Genomic DNA, 15,775 nt, shown 5'->3' with positions numbered 1-15,775 from the left:
CATGTACCCAAACACAGTGTGTTGCATTTAAGGGAGCACAAGATGTCCCAAGTGAAGAGATGCTAATATACAATAAAACCAGAGAGGCAAGGGGCAGCTCAACTCCACAGAACGTTTGAGGTCATGTTCAAACCTGTAGGCTTTATCCCAATAGTTAGGGAAGCAGTGCCATGGGAGGATTTTAAGTGGCAGGTGGGTAAGGAAGGGTTGCAGAGGGCTGACATTATGAGATTGCTGTGTTCAAAGACTCCCTCTGGCTACAAAGAAAAAAATGATTTGGATGGGGGGAAGAATGCTGTGGACAGACCAAAGCAGCAATGTAGTAAATACAAGCAAGATGGTAGAGCTGGGACCCAGCCAGTTGTGCCCAGGTGGGAGCAGGGTATGGATTTGAGAAATATTTGGGGGGAAACTATCAAGAAAGGGCTGTGCAGTCTGCTGAGAGAGCTAATGTACATGCATAACCTGTCAGAGTTCACCTATTATTTTATTTTATTTTTATTTTTTTGAGTTAACCTATCTTAAACGACAGAGAGAAACTGGTTGAAGTGGGGGAGGGTAGTGTTAGCTCTAACCAAGAAAGCCATCATGGAGAAAGAACATAGCTCTGAACTGAGGCTTATTGAACATAATTCGATTTGGACACACTGGGATGAGGGACACTGGGGACCCCAGATATCCCCTGGGTACATGTTTCAACGTTCAGATGACGGGTTGTTGCCATAGTATACTCTATACGTAGCCTTCTAATTGCCCCCTAAGGAGTAAAACCTGAAAAAAATAAATCAGGTAATCTTGAAAGAGGACAGGGGTATTCATTTAACATTGGCCAACGTGTGTGGGATGTGTCTCCTTTGACAGCCACTGTGATGATACACAAATTGACATCCCAGAGGTGCTGCCCTTAGGATGCTTATGGTCCAAGTTCACCATCTTCACAGCCCAGGGAGCAGTCTCTAAAGCAGTCTGAAGGCCACCTGGGCAGCTTGCTCAAAGTTCGGATTCCCAGGCTTCTCCCAAGACCAACCGAATCTAACTCTCTGGACTGAGACCCTAGAACCTTCCTTTAAAGCCACCTCACCAGAGGGTGTGTATGCACCTCAAGTGCAAAAATGGGGTGAGCAGGGCAGCCCTGCTGAGCAGGGTGGCTCAGGGGTTTAGTGCAGCCTTCAGCCCAGGGCCTGATCCTGGAGACCCGGGATTGAGTCCCACGTCGGGCTCCCTGCATGGAGCCTGCTTCTCCCTCTACCTGTGTCTCTGCCCCCCTCTCTCTGTGTGTGTCTCTCATAAATAATAAACAAAATCTTTAAAAATATTTAAAAAAAATTTTAAAGCGGGGTGAGCGGACAGAGGAGGGAACAAGCATTCTCCAAGTGACTGTATGTGAAAGCATTTTACATATTAATTAATTTAACCCTCCCCATAATATGGCCATGTTTCTATTGTTACTTCCATTTTACAGACAAGGAAACACAGCTGCAGAGGTTGAAGGATTTACCTAATGATCCGACTCACGTTATAAAATGGAGGTTTCCAAAGGTGAGATCTCTTGTTTCACAAATGACATTTTTTTTTTTAAGTTCAATGTAACAGTCAAAAATGGAGACAGTCTGCCACCTTTTAGCTCAGCAACAGAATGGCATTGGTCCGTTTGATGAAAATGCCCCATGAAGATCTATGATCTTCCCAACAGACACAGGCAGAGTTCCTCTGGGCATCTCTTACACTGGAGAAGTCAGGGAGAGAAGGAACTGAAGGGAAAGAGGGGGCCAGGGAAGAACAAAACTGACTCACAAGTTGGTAAACTGAGTCAGGCGGGCCTGAAAATCACTGGAAGGGCCACTTGGGGAGTTCATACACATGCTATCAATTGACAAAGTCATTTGCAGATGAAATGGCCTCTGGAGCACTGAGACTCCCTGCAGAGCCTCTTCTTTAGGGAGAAACAGCAAGCAAAAACATCAACACCCCCCTCCCCCTTCCCTCCACTGTCTTTTAAATATAACCACCTGGGTCAGGCACTCCGCGGCCCCTCCTGGATTGCAGATCATACCCAGCAAAGCAGACACACACCCAGAAGACCAAACCTGCAATTAAGCCACTGGGAGTTAAGAGGAGAGAATTGCCAGGTAGGATAAACAGGCACGGAAACGGCAGACGAGGGGGAAGGTTTAATTCTGTCGAGCAGGGAAGATTGGCAAGCATGTCCCAACTGGAGCAGATTATTGCAGTGGAGGTGAAATATTTCATAGGATATTTTCAGAGGGAGATGCATGCAGAGGAAACTGTTCCAAATATTTTTTTTTTTAAATATCTTTGCAGTGACAAGCTAGGTAGGAGCATGTGGGTAATTGATGCATATGCATGAGAGCATAATTAAGAACTATAAGACCTGGAAGATTTTCAAGCTCTATGGCAATTATAAACTATGAAAAAATACCCTTCCTTGGGGTGTAGGGCTATTATTCAAGCATCTCTCCTCATTATGGGAGCTGGAACCTACATAGCACCGCACAGAAATGTAATAAACAAGGGTGAGCTGTCATAAACTAATAATGATTCTTGGCTTTGTGTTTTTCCAAGAGTCTTCCCACACATTATCTTATTTGATCCCTACATGTATTAGTTTCCTATTGCTGCTGTAACAAATTACTACAAATTGAGAGGCTTAAAATAACGTAATTCTTTTTGCTCTTACAGTTCCGAAAGTCAGAAGTCCCAAGTGAGCCTCCTGGAGCTAAATCAGTGTATCAGCAGGAGTGGCTCCTTCCCAAGACTCCAGGGAGAATCCCTTTCTTGCCCTCTCTAACTTGCAGTCCTTGGCCTGTGGCCCCTTCCTGCATCTTCGGGGCCAGCCACATAACATCTTCAAGTCTCTCTGCTTCTGTTACCACATCACCTTCCATCTGGAGGATCTCCTGCCTGCCTCTTGCAAGGACCTCTGTGATTATAGCAGACCCATCTGGATAATCCAGAATAATCCCCCCATCTGAAAATCCTTAATTTGATCATATCTGCAAAGACCCTTTGGCCTTAAAGGTAACATATTTATAGCCTCCAGGGATGAGGATGTGAGAATCTCTGGGGGAAGTTACTCAGTCAACCACATTGCAGAAACCCTAGAAAGTTGGTTCATAAATCCCATTTTGCAGATGAAGAAACAGATTCAGAGGGTTTCTTGACTTGCCTTTGTTGGGTAAGGTCATGCATGTATCCCACCAAGATTTATTAAGTCCTCTGTGTCGCAGACACTATTATATACACAGCGGAGGAAAATCTACTTTGAGGAGCTTACATGCTAGTGGGGAAAATAGACGAATATTTAAAGATTCACATAGATGCAAATACATTTGTGTTATGAAGGAAAGGAAAAGAGTAGTGGAAAAAAAGCAACAGAGGAATCATCATTTAGGTTTGGAGGGTTTACCCAGGGGAGACCTCTTTGAGAGGTGTTTGTGCCAAGACTTGAAGATGTATGGGAGTAAAGAGTCAAGATGAGAGGGAACAGCATATGACGCTGAGGGAACAGTAAATGAGGATTCCCTGGAGTGGGAAGGAACCTGCAATTGCAAAAAGACCAGTGTGGCTGCAGCATGATGAGTAGATGTTGCCTCTGCCTGGAAGTCTTCCCTGATTCTGGATTATGAGCCCTCCTTGGTCTTGCATAACCCCTTACACTTACCCCTCCTCAGAGCACCATGCTGATTTTAATAAACCTGAGCATTTGGGTCCCTTTAACTAGAATACCAATTGTGGATGAACCAGGCTGTGTCTGTTCATCTCTGAATGCCCAGCCTCACACAGTTGTAGACATGGAGTAGGTTCTAAATAAACACTCATGGAATAAAGGTATGAATGAATAACCTAGAAACTGCTTCCTCTATAAATCCCCTGTGCCCATGAGATCCATCAGGCTGCGGAGTTACTGACATGGTAACTACTGTGCAGAAAACTATTACTCCTTTATTTTTCCATAGCTGATCTGATCTTTCTCATGAGCCTCCCCTTCTCTTCTCAATATCCCTCCATCTGCCAGATGAGGGGGAAATCCTATATTTGGTTTATCTGGCTCAATCCTTGGTTGTATGTGTCAGCAGTCTCTTTGTATAACTTAGACTCTTTAGCATACTCAATCTTTCAGATTTCTGATCTGTTCCCACCAAGAGGACATCCAGGGAAACAAAGGCTTTTCTGCATGTGATCCTGTAGCTATTCTATGCTATGCCTCTGCTCAGTAGAAACTAAATTCTTCCATGTTGGAATGGAAGCTGTCTGAAGACAAGGACTTACCTCTGTCAGGCACTCTGGGCAATACTGAAAGTATGGAGTGAATGTCCTATGACATCAGTACCACTATTAATTGTAACTAAGGGGGAGAGATCACATCCCAAGAGAGTCAGCACTCTGTGACCAGCTAGTAAAACAAGCCAAAATGGCTGGGGATGTACTTTTTCTTTGTCTCATTTTCCTTAACTGTGAAACATGGAAAATAAAAAAATATGGATAACATTCTTTGGGTTCAATTTACAAAATCAAGGTGAAAAAGACATTTTGGGGAGGGAAGTCAAGAGATCCAGAAAAGAAGGTAAGATCATTGTCCCCACTCCCCAGCCACCCCCTACTCTGATTTGTCTTCTTCCTGACATTGTCACTTTCACTGAACATCAAGATCCCATAGAGTCAAGTTCTAGGATCTCTCTCTTGGATTCTAGAAATTCCGTTGTTGTCTGATCCGACCTTCTTTTCCAGCCTTGTCTTTCCTGGTTTTGTAACCTCGAGCAATCTGTTTTAACCTCTCCCTGCTTCAGCTTCCCTATCTGGAGCTATACCTCCCTGCCTCACCACTGTGTCACCTGACATGACACAGGCCAGAGAGTAGTGGCTCGGTACCCATCGGGTCCTTCCAGGCAGGGAGGCCTACCCGGACAGCCCATGTTATGTTAGATCCTTCTTCCAGTTTCTGCTCTGGGCCTGGAATGCCTGCTCACCTAAGGCCTCTCCAGGTATCCTTCCCTTCTTCTAAAGCTCAGGGCACATTCCCCTCGGATAAGCCAGGTCAGAATTCTTCACACCAATCTCTTCCTTGCTGAAGACTTACTGTATCGATCCAGGTAGGATCACACATTTCAGGCCTCATTTCTCTTCCATTTGTTCCATGTGATCTCTTTCTTCAACTAGCTGTCAACCCCTTGAGAACTGTGTCTTAGACGTCCTAGCACAGAGAAGGGACTCTAATCTCCACTCAGTGGTAGGACTTTTCTGGATCCTCCTGGGCCCCAGGCTCACAAAGGTCTACAAACTCAGACCACAGGCTCACAAATGCAGAGCCCATCAGCCCGGCCAGATCTACAGGCTCCGACAGCAGTGGGAGGCTTCTCTCAAATGGAGAAGGTGGTAAGAAAGCCGATTTGCCCATAAGTAAATAACTGTTGTAATTATGGAACATTATTCTCAACAGACCAGCGGATGGAAACCAATTTGCATAACAGACGTGGTTATTCATGGAAATGTTTGTGATTTATCTACCAAAGCAGATGAAGACCCTAAAATTAATGCATGCATGCCGGCTCCAGCAAGCCAAACACTCATTTCCTCACCCTCTCCTCGACAAGGCAAATGTGTTGCCAAACAGGTCGGATTCAGTGTCCTGCACTGGGGAGCTCCGGACCAAGTGCAGGTCTGAGAGCAGGAGAGGAGCGAGGATGAGGAAATGCACGAGCCAGCATTTGCCATTATGCCAGGAGGTGAGAGTTGCCAGTGCCCATGGGGCAGGTGTCTGGTATGAGTCTGGTATGTTCTGGAAACGTCTGACCGGAGCCTCTCTTGGAGGGGGATGGAATACGTGAAAGCTAACAGAGAGAGGTGGGTAGAAACACTGTTCTCTGCATACGTCATAACCATTTTTCATCAAAACAGGAGCTTTCGTGAGAAACGTGGATTTTCACATCTTGGCCCAGAATTTTATATGTAGGCGGTGAATTAAGGTGCCTCCCTTTGTCCCCAGGGAAGCTGCCACCCTAAGACACATCCAACACAAAACCATCTGTAAACTCGAAGAACGTGACATGCCACGAAAGTGCCATGTGTTAAAATGAAGAACCTTGGCAGCTGTGCATGTTTGAAACGTCCCCAGAGAATTCTGATTTAAGGCCCCACTGGTCAGATACTCTAGGGAGGTGTCCAGGTATCCTACAACATGTAAAGCACCCAAACCCCTAGAGCTCATGGTTTGAAACCAAGTAGGAGCCTCAGTTTTGAAGCAAACTGACTCCTTCCAAGACCACTTTCCCTACAGGGCTGTGATAGCGAGAGTAGAACAACCAGTAAAGACACCAAGCCACAGGGAACAAATGGGTAATCCCCAAATGAAACCTCATAAATCTAGGGCTCTAAGGAGGGATTCACACTTGAAGATACATACCTGAGGTTTAAGTTATTTGTTTCTCCTAAATATTAGCTTTTAAGTGCCTATTAGCCACATTTGTTTGCTTACCACTTTTTTTTTTTTTTAATTCTTTGTAAGGGAGAAGAAGCTTTCAGTTTCAAAACCCCAAACTTAAAGGTTGGTTCTGCTTATGGCCCATGCACACTATTACTTTTGGCTTAAAGGATCTTTATTTAAGCTCCCATGGGCTCCTAGCAACATGTCAGGCAGCAGCTATTAATGAAATACACTGACCCCTGTGGTGCTTTATGGGCGGCTTGCAGGGCAGGTCACAGAGTCTCCTTGTTCAGGCCTGAGAGGAACCCACGCTCCTGAGGGGGATTCACTGCCTAAAGGGATCTGGGCTGGGGGAAGGATGGGGAGGTCACCCACAGGTGCCAGAGGGCCCGCCCTGCACACTTGATGACACAAACCAACATAAAAGCACCTGCAAAGTTGGACAGCATGGACAGCCACGGAAGCTCCGTGCGCTCACATGAGGACCGTGGTGTCGCACCAGCGTGAGCAGAGGAATGACAGTAACTGACAGCTGATGGCGCGCAGTCGGGAAGCAGAGCTCACCGCTGTTGCACAACGCCGTCCAGGGGGACAGGGGGTGCGCAGCTGGCAGCACAAATATTTAATCACTAGAAAGGCCTCTGCTGCTGCGGCTCAGGCTCGTCTCACTGTTTAGCCATGTAATGATTTGTTTTGCTTTTCTAGGTGCTCAGTGGTGGCCCTTCTTGGAAGGCGGGTGTCCCCATCTGGTCACTCCAAAGGCACATCCTCTGTTGGCAATTGCAGATTGAATTCCCAAGAGACATTAAAAGTACATGAGCGTGATGGGGGGGGGGGCTGGGTTCCAGGAAACCCCTCACTTCTGGGTGCCCTGACCTGGGGTTTCTGACCACGAGAAACTAGCCTGCTTCTCCTCTCCAGCTTCCTGCTGCTTCTCATTAAGGGGACTTCCAACATCCTTTATCTGACTGAAAAAGCATCTGATTTTTTCCCTCAAGGTTTTATTTATTTATTTGACACAGAGAGAAGGGCGGGAGAGAGAGCACAAGCAGGGGGAGCGGCAGGCAGAGGGAGAGGGAGAAGGAGGCTCCCCAGAACAGGGAGCCTGATGTGGAGCTTTATCCCAGGACTCTGGGATCATGACCTGAGCCGAAGGCAGACACCTAACCGAGCGAGCTGCCCCAGTGCATCTAATTGTTTTTGATGCATGATGTAGAAAGCTGGAAAGGCCTCAGGAGGGGTGCTGGGCATACCTAGGAAATGAGAAATCCTGGGAACTGGCTGCCTGGAGACTGTCTTGGGCTATGGAATGAGGATACAGACATGGGATGAAGGGAAGACATCCCAACTGTGGGTTGGGAGAGCTGTGACTATCTGAGAATCCTGTCCTAAGGCTGGGTTTCTCCCCTCTTAAGAAGGTCAAGATTTGGGAATAACTGATCACACTCAGCCCTGCTCTACCCTCTACCTCCTGGGGTGAGCAGCTGCAGACTGCCTGCGTCCTGCCCCGTCTCTGGGGCAGTGCGCCCTGCTGCCTCCCCAGCCTCCCCCACACATGGTGGGCGCCACATGGCTGGGTGCCCATGCTATTAGCAAGCCCACCTGGTCACCAGACCTGATGCTACATCCCTCAACTTGGTCTCTAACAGTGATAAAAATGACATTTAGACTCTAGTTTTATTTCTCAACTTATTGAGAATCTGGACAGGGAAGAGGTATGCTATTTATTGGGCCTCTCAACAGCTTTGGTGGAAAGAGTATAGGAGTTGAAGCCAGGAGCCAATGTCTGAATTCTGACTCTACTTCCTGGTTGTAACTTGGGCAGGTCATTTAACCCCCCAGATCTCCAAGGGTGGTTTGTGGATCCTTCCAGGGCCCAGAGGAGTCAAACTATTTGAATAACAGTGCTAAGCTGTTCTTGCCCTTGTGTCCTGTGTTGACATTTACCCCAATGGTGCAGAAGCAGTGGTGGGTAAACCACAGGTGCCCTGGCACCAACCTGTCCAATTGTGACTGAACCACGTACTCTCGTCCTTCAGCAGCACACACTCATGGTAAAAAAGGGGGAAAATATGCCAATATCACTTAAGAATGTCTTTGATGAAGCAGTAAAAATGACTAATTTTATTAATTCTCAGCCCTTGCACTCATGTCTTTTTACTATTTTGTGTGAGGAGAGTACATTTAAAGGGAGTTTAGCAGCAGAGTACCCCTGGTGGGGCACCTTCCCATGAACAGCGTTCTCTGGCACACTAGAGGGCAGATTTCCAGCAAGTTCCAGGGTTCAGATTTCCACAGGCTCTGCCATTATGACACCACAGTGACTTCTCTGCCATTCATGAGCGACAGATGTGGCCTCTTCATCAAAGTCTGGATCAGCTCCGAGAGGGGGAAGGTGGCCCTCCCTCGGCCACCCTATCTCAACCCTAGGGTTAGCACACGACTTGCCCCTGCTATGTTGCGTTGCTTAGCTCTCATTATGCTTTGTCAGCCAATCTCTCCTTACCCCGATCTCCTGTTACAAAGTCTTTATCTGAAGCTTTCCTGTTCACCACACTGTGCATTTCTCTCTCCTGATTGGGCCCCGATGGCTCCTCCAACAATAAGATGGTTTCCTTCAAACAAACATCCCCTGGAAAGGAAATCCTGTTTCAACAGCCTCCTAGCATTCGGTGAGATTCCACAGAGGTAAAAAGTAATTTTTAAAGCTCCTGCCCAGAAGGTCTGGTCTTATTGGTTTGCATCTGGGTGGAGAATGCCTTGTCTTGTTTACTGAATGCCCCATCTGCTTCTCAGGCTGTGCCTATTACACATCTCACAGGATGGATGGAACAGAGGGGCACCCAGGGGGCTCAGTCAGTTGCACATCCAACTCTTGGTTTCCTCTCAGGTCATGATCTCAGGGTCATGAGATCAGGCCCTGGATCAGGCTCCACGCTCAATGGGGAGTCTACTTAAGATTTTCTCTCTCTCCCTCTCCCTCCGCCTTCCCCACCACCACTACTTGTGTGCATGTTCTCTCTCTCTCAAATAAATAAATACAATTTAAAAAGAAAAGATGGATGGGACAGAAAAAGCTTTCTGGCTGAGTGGGGAAAGCTAAAGCTGAGAACAATCTATGAAGCCACATGTTAGCCTCTTCTTCTTTCCCTACCTCCTTGAGGACCCGCCTGATGGACTGTGGCCTGGGCAGAACAGTAGGGCTTGGCCTGTACACCTGTCTCAGAGCTCCCCTGTCCCCATCACACTTTCAGCCTGGCCTTTGTCTGGGTCTCTGAGACATGCGGTGGAATGGAGCAGCCTCCTTGTCCCACCTCCCTTCCCAGAGCAGCTCATTCCTCAGCCAGCAGACCCAACTGGAAAGGCACTTATCAGGACCTTCTAAGAACTGGGGAAGAGGGCCCAGAAAGAGATAAGTCATGAGAACCTACTGCTTCCTGTAGACCTTGGGTAGTCCACTTATGTTCTCTGAACTTCTTCCCATTTCTAGTTCTGCCAATATGTCCTCTGATAAGCTAGTAGAACAATCTCTCCCAGACAGGCTAAATCATGACAGCCAGTGTCTCTCTCTTGAGGAGTCTGCTTTCTCATGCTTGGTCCTATCTACCTAGATCATCCTTCTCTCCTCCAAGCATTCATGCTGAGTATGTGTCCTCCAGGAATGCTTCCAAGACTCCTGGATTAACTAAGCTGAGTTCCCCAGTGTGGTCCTTATACCCTGTACTGGGATGACTTCCTTGCATTTTTCGCCAACCACACTGCAACCTCCTTAAGAACAGAAGCTGAATTTTCATCTCTGGGCACTAGGATTTAGCCTAGCCTATTTAAAAAACAAAACTAAGAACTATATAAATAATAAAATCAAGTACATATGGTAAAGTAAAATTCAAAAAAGGACTGTCTTACCTGTGCTTGGGTTGTTAATAAACAGTAGCTGTTACTTAGAGCCTGGTTTTACTAATAAAGAAACCAAGACACAGAGCTTGACTAGCTTAAATCTCACAGTATGTGACAGAGGCTGGGCTCTGACCCCATTTTCTTTGTGCCCTTTGCTTAGGACAAGGGGAGGGAGCAGCAAGGTGACTGGGAAATGGTCCAGGCGGTGCGGTCTTTGGCATGGCTCAGTGCTCTGCGTGGCAGCTGGTTTGGGTGCTGAGGACTGTTGGAAAGGGGGCACTGAGGAGTCTCCTCCATCTACCACACATGTAGACACAGCACCCACATCTCAGTAGCCACGCTAGAGAGTTGAAAGCGCACAGTCCTGCCCCAACCCCCACTTCCCTGCTCCAGCCCCAGGTGTCACAGGGGAAATGACCTTGCTGCAGTGAGAGAATCTGACCCCACCACCAGCGCTATTCCAGTGACCAAATGGAAGGGCTCACAACCAGACCAAGAGGCTCAGACCACATGGTTGATGAATCACTTTAAAACACAGTGGGAAGCAAAGGGGGAGAGACAGGGTAAGTAACACACTCAAAATACCGAGGGAGGTGGAAGGACCACACTACTGAATCCTGGGTGGTGCAATGCTCATGTGTCCATCCCTCTGCTGCCTCAGCCCTTCGTGCTGTTGGTGGAGTTACAGACACCAGAGTTGAGGCTTGAGCATGGAGCCCTTCTTAAAGGCAAGAAGGGTCTGAAGCCCAACTGTCAGAGAGATACAGGGGCAGGGCCGGCCCGTCACAACTGCAGCTTGCCAATTGGTCAGCTGGGAGCCATGGCTCTGTAGCTGCATTTCCAGGGCTTAGAATGGAACCATATGGGGGGCACTGACGGGCGGCTGATTGAGGAGGGAGCGCCTTGTGGGCCTCTTGTGTGTTTGCTGCATCCTGAGTATTTGGGGCTTCACGTGCCCTGTGGATATTCAGCGTGAGTCATGAATATTTGGTGTCTACTGTGCGCCTCCCTCCCTATCTGTGTTTACACGTGCTTCCCTTTATCTACATCAAGTGTGTCTCTCAAGCCGTCTGCTTCTACACTTAGCGTGATCTATCCTCATCCATTTGTTTCTCTTATTTTCTAGAGCAGCATCAAATATTCTCCAATAATCTAGCAAATGCACTTGATGCCAGGCCTGTTCCTAGAGCTGTAACCCCCAGCTGTGGGCAAAACCTCCACCATATGGTGTACAGAGCTCTCTCACACTCAAAATCTTATTTAATCTTTGTCACCATCCTGTGAGGCAGGAGTTACCACCAAATCAGAAGGTGAGTACACCAACACCTGAAAAGTTAAATGATTTTCCTGAGGCCACACAATCACACAGCCTGTTGGTGGCAGAGGGGATATAAGCTCAAGCCATCCGGCTTCTGGTCAAGAGTGTTTCCTATGTCACCAGCACCTCCTCGCAGGATCATTCCCACCCCCTGGAAGACGCCACCTTTCACAGCAGAACTCACAGAATTTAGACCTCTTCTCCCAGATTCCAAGCCTCACAGCCAGGCTCTGGCTGACCTGAAGCCACCATTGCTCCTGGAAGCCTGGGTGTCAGACACACTCATCCACACTGACAGGACAAAGATTTGGAGAAATGAGCAGGCCTGAGCGACAATCTCCTAGAACTGCTTCCAGACAATGCCTACTAACCTAACTACATGTTACAGCCTCCTAGAGTCCACAGGAAGCCTGCCTGTGGCCCACTCCTTCCAGAAGTTCCTTCCTCATGCAGAGATGGTAGCAGTTTGAGGAGAGGAGACCACCATGGTCCTCTCAGTATTAAACCCCAGGCCAAGGACACCCTAATAATCTCTGATTTCTCCTTTCTCAAGGAAGCCAAAGACCAGAAAAAGAACGTTCTTCATGAATTACCATCTGAGATGCACCCAGGGAGACCCAAACTGCACGCAATGGGAGGCTTAGCCCAAAGGCCAGTCTTGCTGAGAGGCCTGAACCGGGCCCACTAGCATGTGTGGTACCAAGGGTGAAAGGTTGGAGGTGGGCAACCTAGGGACCCACACCTGGTCCACCTGCTGTGCCTGAGCACATGCTGTTGCCCGCTGTGTGGCCTCGCAGGGCTGACTCCCACCATTACTGTTGGTGAACAAATTGGTCTGAGAGCTGTGTGAGTAGAATGTCAAGCTTGGTGAGGCTTCCTCTTGGGGGACACTTGATGTGAGGCCAATGGGAAGTCAGAACAAAGACGACAATCATTTCGATCCTTTCATTCAGCCAAAATGAAAACGAATCCAGGACCTGGATCGTTTGTACGAAAGCTTTCAAAGAGATGGTTTCGAAGCAGAATCGAAGCTTGGGTATCAGGCATCAGAACCTCGTGGCCTCTGCTTTGCCGTGGTTCAGAAACCGTTTAGCTTTTCCCCTAGTAGAGAGGGCCCAGCAGAGGCCCAGCTCTGTGCTGAGCAATTGAAGTATGTGATCATGCGTGATCCACAGGGCGTCCTCTGGACTGTAGATATGAACACTTGGTGATTCGTTAAGGTAACTTATACCAGTGGATGGTAGAGCTGGACTCAAGTACGCATCTTTTTTTAAGGCAAGCCTGTGTTCTTGTAAATTCGTTATGTCCTGCCAGAGGCTGATTTAGAAGTTTTACAACCCAATCTCCTCCAACTGCACACATAACTTTTTTAAATCGTTGAATTGAGAAGTCAGAGAACTCATCTATGGCCGCGTGGACAGCTGGTCAGGGGAGCAAAAATACAGCCAGACTCCCTGACAAGGTGAGGTCTGCGCCTTCCACCATACCACCCTGCCTGGGTTGGGCTACCCCCTCCCAGCCTCTTCTTTTGCAAGCAGGAGAAACTGAGCAAGCTGAGGATAGAGATAAGGACTTTTCCGACCTGGCCTCGCCTTGGTCCACATCTGGCCCAGGACCCGCTCCCTCCTACTGCTCACAGAGCTTCCACTGTCTCTTGCAATCTGAAAGTAAATGCTTCGGAACTTGACCCAGAGAAGAATGTCTTCAGGGAGAGTCTGATGAGCTTTCCAGCAGTGGTTTGAATGCCCTGGGAGTAAACTTTCTTAGGCCTCAGCAGAAAGCCCCTTTCAGAGGAAAATTGTATGTTTCTTTAAGCAATCCTTATATGCTAACATTTTTGGTTAACATCTCGAATATGCACTGACTTTTTCATGATGGGATTCACCTGAATTACTTCAAAAGTTGTTCACTCATCAGTAAATCCCAAACATGAGCTAGGTGTCAAGCTGGGTGCCAAGCAAGATGCTGGGGTTCGTGGGTGTGTGGCCTGGGAGTGGTTGTATCTCTCAAGGAGATGCTTTTACACTAAGGGCTTAAAAACATAGTTTTGCTTTTTTCAGAAACAAACAAAAAAAAGCTGTACATTACTCATAGGACAGTGTTTCTAAAACAAAGTGCAGGGCATCCATTAAAAACTAAGCAGAAAAAAAGAAGCAAGAAAAGGAAAATGAGCCTGGGTGGGCTGAAGCTGGCCTTTTGAGCTGGGTGAGGCTGGCAGGGCGCTAAGGCCGCCCCATCTCCCAGGCTAGTGGGCGAAGTGGTCACCTGCCCGCCCACAGGTGGGAAGGAGCCCTTGCACGGGGACAGCGCGCCATCTAGTGCTGGAACAGCCTCAGCACAGGCCACCAACCGGGGGAGTAAAGGCGCCCGCCTCCAGGGAAATCAGGTGCAAGGCCAAAAGCCAGAAAGGCTGGTTGGGTATCTTATGACACTCACCTTGTGGGGTGAGCGTTGTCCTCACCATTTTATCAGTGATGCTGTGGAGATTCAGAAAGATGATGTCCTTTGACCGAGCTCCCCTGAACTAGGGCAGGGATTTGGACTCGGTTCTTCTATCTGCCTCCTGTCATTACCTGCACCCTGCTGACTTCCTAGCTTTGCTGCCGAAGAAGGGCCTGAACGGCTCAGGACCAGGCTTGAGGTTCTCAGGGGATGCCTCGGCCCTGGGTAGAGGATCCGGATGCCATGAGGTGACAGGGCTTGCGGGGCCCTGGCCATGGCCTGCTTCTGCCACCTGGGCCCCGGCGGCCCCCTGGAACAGAGCGAGGCTCCGGCTCCCCTGACCCGCTGGCCGCCTTCCAAACATACTGCTCCACTGCTCACATCCGGGCCTTCCCCCCGCCCCCTCCCCGTGCGGCACCCTCTGTGGGGAACTTTGCTGTTTTCTCTTTAGTTTCTAACATCCTTACTAAGCATCATCTCCCAAGAAGCCTTGCCCCACCTGTCACAGCGCCAGGCCACCTGCCAGTCACCTGCCACCCCAGTAGACCTTCACTCTGGTCCCCGAGGCCTAGCACGGTGCCTGAGCCGCTGTGGAAGGCTGACAAGCGTCTTCCCGCAGAGGGCCGAACGTTTGGCTGCACGGCTGGATGGACAGATGTCCATGAGATGGAAGCCCACTGCCCAGCCCATCAGGGTAGGGCACTCCAGCGAGGACACAAGTGTCCCGCCAGGGGCTGCATTCCCCACTGTGGACGTGCCACACCTTCTCACTATACGGTCAGTTCTAGATCACAACTCAGTCGTCCAGCAGAGTTTCTGGGACACGTGCTGGCCAGCCTGCATCTCCTAGAAGACTCTTCCAGAACTTGCCTGGTCTGGTCCAGAAAGCAGCCAGCTAGCAACCTGGACTGGGCTGCATCAACTCCCTCTGCTCCCAAGGTCCCAGATGAGCAGAAGGCAGAGCCGCTGTCGTAGGAGGAGCTTTCGTAAGGAGACGGCCACTTTCTCAGAGGTCCCCGGGCCAGGTCCCTGACCTCGGAGCCTGGGGCTGGCCTCCTGAGGCCACACTTCAAAGACACGGTTTGAAGAGTTCAGAGAGGGGACGTGGAGGAAGAAGAAGAAAGTGGAAATGTACTGTGAAATCTGGAGTGTTTACAAAAAGCTGTCATTATGAGGGGCCATGCTTTTTAGAAACAAAAGTAAATTTTAAGAAATAAAAATAAATTATAACAGTTGTAAAAAATATGTGTACTGCCTAAGAGAAAAAAAGAGATGCTTTATTTATTGAGTGCCTGTAGTATGCAGGCATTATTTATCTTCCTAATGACCAAGTGATGTAGACATTTTGGGCTCCATTTTACAAATGAGTAAACTGAAGCCCAATGTCATCCCTAGAATGTTCCTTCCCAATGTCTCCTCACTTTCACTGCTGTTGGATTTTATACCCCTGCGTTCTCAGGGCACTGGGAAAAGATAGGGTCAGCAGCCCTAGATGGCCATCTTTCCAAAGCTCCCTGAGAGCTGGGCATGTAACCTGCTCCAAAACTAAGCCCAGCACAGCTGGCCCCCTTCGACCTACCCATGACCCATGAAAAACTCATTTCCTCCTTTTCTCCCATTATAAATATAAATGCATATATTTCACTGGGGGAAACATCAGATTGAGCATCCCAGAG

The sequence above is a fragment of the Canis aureus genome, chromosome 12, assembly GCF_053574225.1.
Source record: "Canis aureus isolate CA01 chromosome 12, VMU_Caureus_v.1.0, whole genome shotgun sequence".
Taxonomy (NCBI): Eukaryota; Metazoa; Chordata; class Mammalia; order Carnivora; family Canidae; genus Canis; species Canis aureus.
This window is presented reverse-complemented; position numbering follows the sequence as displayed.